The following is a 7,864-nucleotide window of genomic DNA, read 5'->3' as shown; positions in this document are numbered from 1 at the left end:
ATATTTCCTGTATCTCAGCCACCACCTCACTGGAAAGTAAATTCCACCAAGGAGAGAGAGCTGTGTCTGTACATTCTTTACACAGAGTGGACACAGGGTTGTGTGGATAGGTTGCCATATTCCGCCCAAACAACCCCCAACCCCCACCCCAACCCCGGAGGAGATACTGGTCGACTTTGCAAACAGAATTCCTCCCAGCCTCCCACCAGAGAGGATACCATCCCTGAGCTTTTAAATCATTCTACTTTTAATTTAAAAATTAAGCTTACCCATTGTTATGTTGGCAATACTTACATGTAAGTAAAATATAGTCTCATGAGATAGGAATTTTGGTGTTTTTTTTTTTTTTTATTGTGAGTTAAAACCAAACAAAAACCTTAAGAAAGTCTAGGAAGACACTTCACAGTGCTAAGCCGTGGCGACCTCTGCCTGGCCTTTCCTTTTTCAGAATTTATTCCTAGTGTTCCCATTTTCATTCTGTGTCCGGTTAAGAACACAGCTGTGCTTAATGAGTGTCTGATGAGAGAGGAACACACAGAGTCATCTTCCTGCCATAACCTACCCAGGCTCCCAGCCTCCCAAAATTTGGAGTTAGTGCGCCAATGTGCTGCCTGAGTCTCTGCATGAAAGACAGGGTCTCTTCTTCCACTGCCACTATGCTTCTGAAAAGCAGTGGTCCCATATGGAGATGAGATTATACACATGGGTGAGATTCAGCAGGTACGCGAGCAGGTTTCCAAGCACATGTTTTGTGCCCCACTTAAGGAGAGACAGGCAGAGTCAAGGGAGGACAGATTTTCTCAGAGGCCTCTCTCAGCCCCAAAGCATCCCTCTGCCTTCCAGGCACTGGGCAGGTACTGATCATTTTGGTGCCGTTGTTGGCTTAGGAGTCAACTGTACCAACTGTCAGTGGAACTTCAACAACTTGTGGAGGTGTCGCTGGAAGGAGATCTTGGCTCAACAGCAGAATTTACTCTGGAGAAAATCAGAATCTCACTTGGAGTTGCTGATAAAAGATAGGATGTTGCTCGAGAAGTCAGATCGTCCTCAAATATTGGTACTGGTGCTGTTTCTGGAGGCCTCAGTAGATTTTTCAACTCCTCTGAGAGCCATTTCTGGAACTGCGAGTGTTCACCATCAAAGTCACTTGATGGAGGCTGTGATGCACAGCCTCGCCCTGTGTGTGATTCACACCTCCTTTTTCCTCCCCACACTCTTGATTGGTGTTGGTGAACTCCAGGTTTTTAGCTGGGCAAGGAACACAAGTGAGCATAGTGCTCCTGGTCCAAGCCAGACATACTCAGCATGCATACTCCAGCAGAATCTTAAAGGAAGTCATCGAGAGAAACCTGACAAGTCCTCTAAACATTTATCTAACCAGGTTCCCAGGATGAAAGGGATAACACTGTAGAAGGGCACTGTAGTGAGGAGGAGGGTTTTGAGCATGGCTTTTCCTGCCACAGCACACTCCCCAGCATCCCTGAAAAGTTCTGACTCCTTCTGCTTATGCCTGTCCTTCTACCAGTCATCTGCACCCTTCACACCTGACCAGAAGTGGCAGGCCTGGCCATGGAGCAGAAAGATAGCACAAAGCTTTAGGTTCCTGGAACTCTGCTCAATGTTCTGAACTACTCTCCTTCTTCAGGAGATCTCTTCTCCCACTGCCAATGTTCTTCTCCTGGGGAGGAGACAAGAGCCTCAAATGCAAATGAGACTACACAATTGGGGATTAGTAGATTCAAGAGGAGGTTTCTAAGCACACATTGGTGCTTGCCTCAATTGAGAAGGGACAAACAGAGACTCGAGAGGACAGATTCTGTCAGAGATCTCTACGAGTCCCAAGACATCCCTCCACTTCCCATGATACCCAGCCAGCCTTATTAACTCCGGCCCTTCTGTTCTTGGCACCCATAGGCTCTACCACAGTTGGCCGTACTGAAAGTACTTGTGGAGGTGTCGTTTGATGTAGGGCTGACTCAGCCGTACATTCTGCCACTGGAGTGGAGTGTCTGTGATCCAATATTATTCTGATACTACTGGAGAAACCTCTCTCCTTCAAATATTGGCACTGGAGCTTCCAGTGACTCTGCCACTTGGGTTCCAAAAGAACAGTAGTTTACCTAAATGGCTACATTTTCTAATGGCACAATAAATTCCACTGCCATTAGCAGAAACCCAAGTCCAAGAATTAGCCTGAGAAGTATTCCCACATGTAGTCCACCAGAAGGTGACTCTGAAGTTACTATGAGGTCTAGCCCACCCTTCCCAGAGAAGGCTGCTTCTCTTTAGGGCTCCACACGTTGGCCCTCTGCACAGGTTCATGTGTTCCCTGTTCTCCCTACTCTGTATTCGCTACAGGTGGGCTTCAAGTTCTCAGCCAAGGCAAGAAATGTGTTTAGATGGTGCTCAAGATACAAATCAGTCATGTTCCTCTACATACCTTATCAAGCACTTAAAGCAAGTACAATCTACAGAGTTAGAGAAGCTCTCCAAGTATTCACTTGGTCAGGTTCCCAAGATGAAGAAGATGGCACTAGGGAGGGGGCTGAAGAGCAATGTCACGGACCTGGCATTTCCTTGGTACCACATTTCCATAACATCTTTGCAAGGAGTTGGCTCCCTCTGCCTACTCCTACCCTTTAGTGGCCAGTCACACCCTCACACACACACTACTTGGCCCTCCTCAGTGGCATAGAGCCTCAGTTCCATGGAGCTCTGCCTCAGTGGTCTAAGCAATTCCTCTTCTTGAGGAAGTCTGGCACATTTCGCTGTCTATGTCCTCACCCTCACACTTCACTGGAAAGTCTCCACCACCCTTCTATTGTTCTCTATGACACCTAACTCTTTCTCTGCTATTCTTAGAGGGCTTTTATTTTGTAGGCAGAACATCTGACGCATCCCTACAAAGGGAATCTAGATATGAGGAACTCAGCACCAACCCAGGCTTAGGTCCCTCCGAACTCCACTCATATGTAGTGGTGGAAGTTCCTTCCTTTCCAACATAAAGTCCACTGACTCTCTCAGATGATCTTGAATTCTAGCGTCCCAGTCAGAACCAGGAGTGTTTGCTTGTCTATCTAGAAAAAGCATGAGGGTGCCATATTCAATTAACTGTGGACACAGCCTGCTCACTATGTTTAGGGTTTGTCTGAGGCTCAACAAGACAAAGGCCCAGAAAAGCAGATGTTCTGTCTTCTTCATTCGTATAATGATGTTAAGTACGTAAATCATTGCCTGCAACACTGAGTTGCATATATATTTGTTTTATGAATTAACCAGCACTTTCTCTGATACCTAAATGGCCCTCAAGCCCCTCTCACAACCCTCAGTGGTCTTGTTCTGGCTACAACAAGCAAGAAACTACAGTCCTTTTTACAAGTAGGAAATAGGTTTGCTAAAGGAAGCACAGGGAGATGAAACAAAGAGTATCTTTACTGGGAAAAATGAAAATCATGAGCGTGAGCATCTCCAACTCCTGAAGCAGTCTTTTCCACGGAGTTGAAGCTCTGGGTACACTGTTTCCATGGTTCATACTCATGGAATAGTAACACTAACCAAAGCAGGTTCTTCACCTTAACTCCGCACTTCTCTAATGCGCAAAGACCCTCTAGAGAAGTGAAGTGATGTACATAATAGTCAAAGTTGGGAATCAGAGTTTCTGCTCTGATTTGGAAGACAGAATGCATTGCTTTGGAAAAGCAGGTCCAGGACCTGCTGAATGACCACAAAAGTTCCGTCTATAATACACAAGAAAGATATCACTGTGTGATGGATCACCCTCCTGAAAGGCAGGTACCGGGTTCTCCACCAGCTACTCTAACGAGCTTACCTTGGTGATTTGCACAGCTCATTAAGCTCTCGAATCAACCACCAAGTACACTGGGGTGAGAGAAGGGGCAGCAGGCAGAATTCCCAGGCACAAGGACCAGAGTTCAGTTCAGAAAATCCAAGCAATGAGAGGCTTGAAACAGGATGGGGGCATTAATATCCCCATCAGAAAAATCTGAGAATGAGCAATAAAAGTGTTAGAAGCCTCAAGTCATTTTGGTACGTGACCTTTAGTTTTGGTATCTCCCTATTCTAAGAGAATTGTCTTAGTGAACCATCATAAAACATGTTCATTCTAGAGATGACAAAATAGAGAGTGTGAAATGGATAACTGTGCAAAAATAGCCTTGAGAGATGTTCCCTTCAGTGGCACCTGAGGCCTGACATAAGAAGTGACAGCTCATTCCCTTCCCAAGTGGGTAACATTGCACAGCGCAGACATGCCCTATGAGATCCTCTTTGATTTGTAAGAAAGATATAGCTATTTCTTTACTTAAAGATATTTTTTAAATTAAAATCTTTAGCATTGATAGACAATGTGTTTCATGCATGTTCGTTATGATCCATACAATCCTTCATTTACATTATATTTCATTCATATAGATTGTGTGGGGTTTCTTTCCTTTCTTACAATCATCCCACCAACGACTACTTTTGTGAAAGCTACTTCATGCCTCATGCCTCATGCCCTAGTATTTCACTTTTAGATATCCAATTGCTGATTTGCCCATCCCTATCAAATCAGTACTGTGAGGAAACAAGTTATGTCAAGTGGAATTTTTGAGAACCTGAACAGAAACTTGGATTGGAGAAAGCATCCCACAACAGTAAAGATCTGATCAGATTACTAGGGGAACGTGAATCCCAACAGCCAGTAACAACACAGAAGCGGCTCAGCATTTCAGGAGCAACTGCATATCAGAGACCCCCTGATATTCTTCTGGCAACTCTGACACCAGTTTGGCAAAACTTCAGTAGAACCTTAATAAGCAGGCCTGGGACAATGCAAAGATGTGTTCACCATCACAAGCTGCTGCTGGAGCTCATGTATTTGCTCTTGCTGTTTTGGAAAGGACTCTGGCTCAGGTGATCATAACTTCAAAATTGCATAACCTCTAGTGGCAAACCCCTCCTGAAATTCTATCCTGCGGTGGGAAGAGCAGTATATGAGGACACAGTTAAGTGTTCACTGCAGCTCTGCCGATAGGGGAGTGGAAAGAAATTAGTGCAGGGTCACCAGGACTAAAAGGCTGAGACAGAAAGGTCTCCTCTGACCTGGAGCAGACACCAACATATATTTCATAAGATTCCTAAGATATCTATATCTCATGCACAAAATGGTATGAGCCCTGCAATTTCTGAATAGAAAGGAGCCCACTACTTTTAAGAATGTTCATATGAGAATATTCATGGCTAACAGATGCTCCCCAGAGGCCCTAGGAATATGAATTAAACACTAAAAGCAGTAACAAAGTATGAAAACACATGGAAAGGAGCCAGGAGCGAGGAGTGAGGAGAGCGTGCTGGAAGAGCCCATGCAGCCGGCAGCTGCCAGCAGGGAGCGTCCCGGTGCCCAGGCGCCGCCGAGAACCTCGGATGTGGGTGTAGGATGTGGTGAGAGAATGGGGTTTCTCCCTCCACAGGCTCACAGAAGCAGAGAAGGCAAGGTGAAGTGCCTGCGCTGCCTGCTCCGTGCCCTCAATCTGCTCTTTTGGTTCGTGTCCTCCAGTGTGCTGGCAGTGTCCGCTTGGATGAGGGACTAGGTAAATTATGTGCTGACCTTAACTGCAGACCTTAAGGGCAGAGGGGGCTGTCATCTTGTCTGTCCTCTGTTCTTGGTGTTCATCCCTGCTTGCTGTTTCCTGATCATTGTGGGATGCTGGGATACTGTGGGACGGTGAAGAGAAATCTGTTGCCTCTCGTAAGGTGCTACGGAAGTTTTCTTGTTATTTTCCATGTAGAAGTGGCTTGTGGTGTTTGGACATATGAGCAGGAAATTATGGTCCCAGTACAGTGGTCAGATATGGTCACTTTGGAAGCAAGAATGACAAAGTATGGCTTACTCATTCATGCGTGGAATTTTTTTTCAGAGAGAGTTTAAGTGCTGTGGAGTGGTATATTTCACTGACTGGTTGGAAATGATAGATAGGGACTGACCTCTGGATTCTTGCTGTGTTAGAGAATTCCCAGGATGTTCCAAACAGGCCCACCAACACGATCTCAGCTATCTGTACCAGAAGGTACAGCTACAGGTGCTGAGTTTTCTGGAAATCTCCATTGGAGTGACACAAATCCTGGCTATGATTCTGAGTTTTCTGGAAATCTCCATTGGAGTGACACAAATCCTGGCTATGATTCTCACCATTACACTGCTCTGGGCACTGTACTATGACAGAAGGGAGCCAGGGCCAGACCAAATGATGTCCTTGAAGAAGGACACCTCTCAGCACTTGTCCTGTCACTCAGTAGAGCTGTTAAAACTCAGCCTGTGAAGGCTCTTTGAACATACCTCCATGGCCAACAGCTTTAACACACACTCTGAGATGGAGGAATTATAGAGAACGTCAAAGAAGGGAATTGTAAAATTGTTTTATCGGGCTTGTGAGTTTTTAAGCACACACTTCTCTGGTTCAGAAATGTGTAGAAATATAAATGTAGCCATCTATTTATATTTAAGAATGCTTCTCCATTTAGCTGTCAACATTTTAAAATGAAGAGGGAGAAGTTTTGTATTGTAAGTCATCACCTGGCTGTACAACTGGTTTTATAGCTCACATAAGATTTTTACAGAATACAGTTATGCTTTGAAGTGGCATGATTTCATCACCTTGGCTGGTGGTTTTTCTCTTTGATGGTATTTCTATATTCAAGAAATCAGGCACTGCTGTGGGGTGATTAGAGCTACAATAGTTTGGTTGACTTCCATGGTTTGTTGATGGGTAAGTACCAATTAACTGCTGACATAGCTAGTTAGACAGTACTAATGGCCTTTATTATTTGGTGATATGCTCTTTTGAAAGTAAATAGTTTATGCACAAGAAAACAGAAGATTGGCTACTACTTAAATGTGGTTTCTGTTGTTGTTGGTTACTAAAATTCTACTACCACTTAAAAGAGACACTAACACATTGCCTTAAACTGATTAGGGATCTATATGTACATGAAAGTCTGTGTGAAGTCTACACAAGTCAGTAGATTTCATTAATATTAAGAATAACATTTGAGAAAGGCATACAAATTTGACCTATAAACACCATTTTTAGCCTTTCCTTTTAAGAGAGCTTTGAAATTCTGTCTTGGGTTATATTTTACATGCATAACTGTTAATTTAAATACTTAACCGCTAACTTTTGAAAAATTTACTGGTGTGATAAATAGGAAAAATTTTATGTGTGATAAATATCAGTGTGATAAATCATTATTATTCAGCATGTAGTCTGGCTTCTAGGGAGTATTAAGAAGAAAGTTTATACAAAAATTAATTCACTCAGTGAAGATTTCAATACAATCTTTTTTTCCACACCTGAGACTCTTGTTGACACTAACTGCTCTTTAAAGAAACTTATCTTTGTTTCCCTAAATAGGAAATAAAAGTTTCTGAGTCTGAATTTAATCCTATAAGAGAATAGTGTTTCTTTTCTTCAGCAAAATGTTGTGAGAATCATTAAAGTAAGCAGCAATCCAGTTGAACTAGAGATTCTTTTAGATTTATTTCACTGACTAAAATACTGTGGCAAACTACACAGATTATTAGATTTTTTTTTAACAAGAGTCAAATATATTTATTTGAAATAGGAAAAGTGCATTTTACTGTATTATGTGTATTGTGTGTGTCAGAACATTGGGGAAAAAATACAAGTTTCAATAAATATTTTCTAGAGAAAAAAAACATTTCCCTCAGAAAATGTTTCTGTCCTATTGGTTAAAAATTGGGGAAAGGTGACTTTGCACCTTGCCCAGGTAAGAGAAAATAATAGGGTTGGGAAAGGAGGATTGGGAGAGGATCTGGTTCATTTGAGAAGGGACTTGATTCAGC

At 43.1% G+C, this 7,864-nt stretch overlaps 1 pseudogene; it reads left to right on the top strand.

The window, feature by feature from the left end:
• The first annotated feature begins 5,303 nt into the window (after positions 1–5,303).
• On the top strand, positions 5,304–6,386 carry LOC102848771 (annotated as a pseudogene).
• The last annotated feature ends 1,478 nt before the right edge of the window (positions 6,387–7,864 follow it).

This window comes from Elephantulus edwardii, unplaced genomic scaffold, assembly GCF_000299155.1.
Source record: "Elephantulus edwardii isolate Elephantulus edwardi_28Jun2011 unplaced genomic scaffold, EleEdw1.0 scaffold00042, whole genome shotgun sequence".
In the NCBI taxonomy this organism is placed as follows: Eukaryota; Metazoa; Chordata; class Mammalia; order Macroscelidea; family Macroscelididae; genus Elephantulus; species Elephantulus edwardii.
Note: the sequence above shows the minus strand (reverse complement) of the source record. Positions and strands in the feature narration are given on the sequence as shown.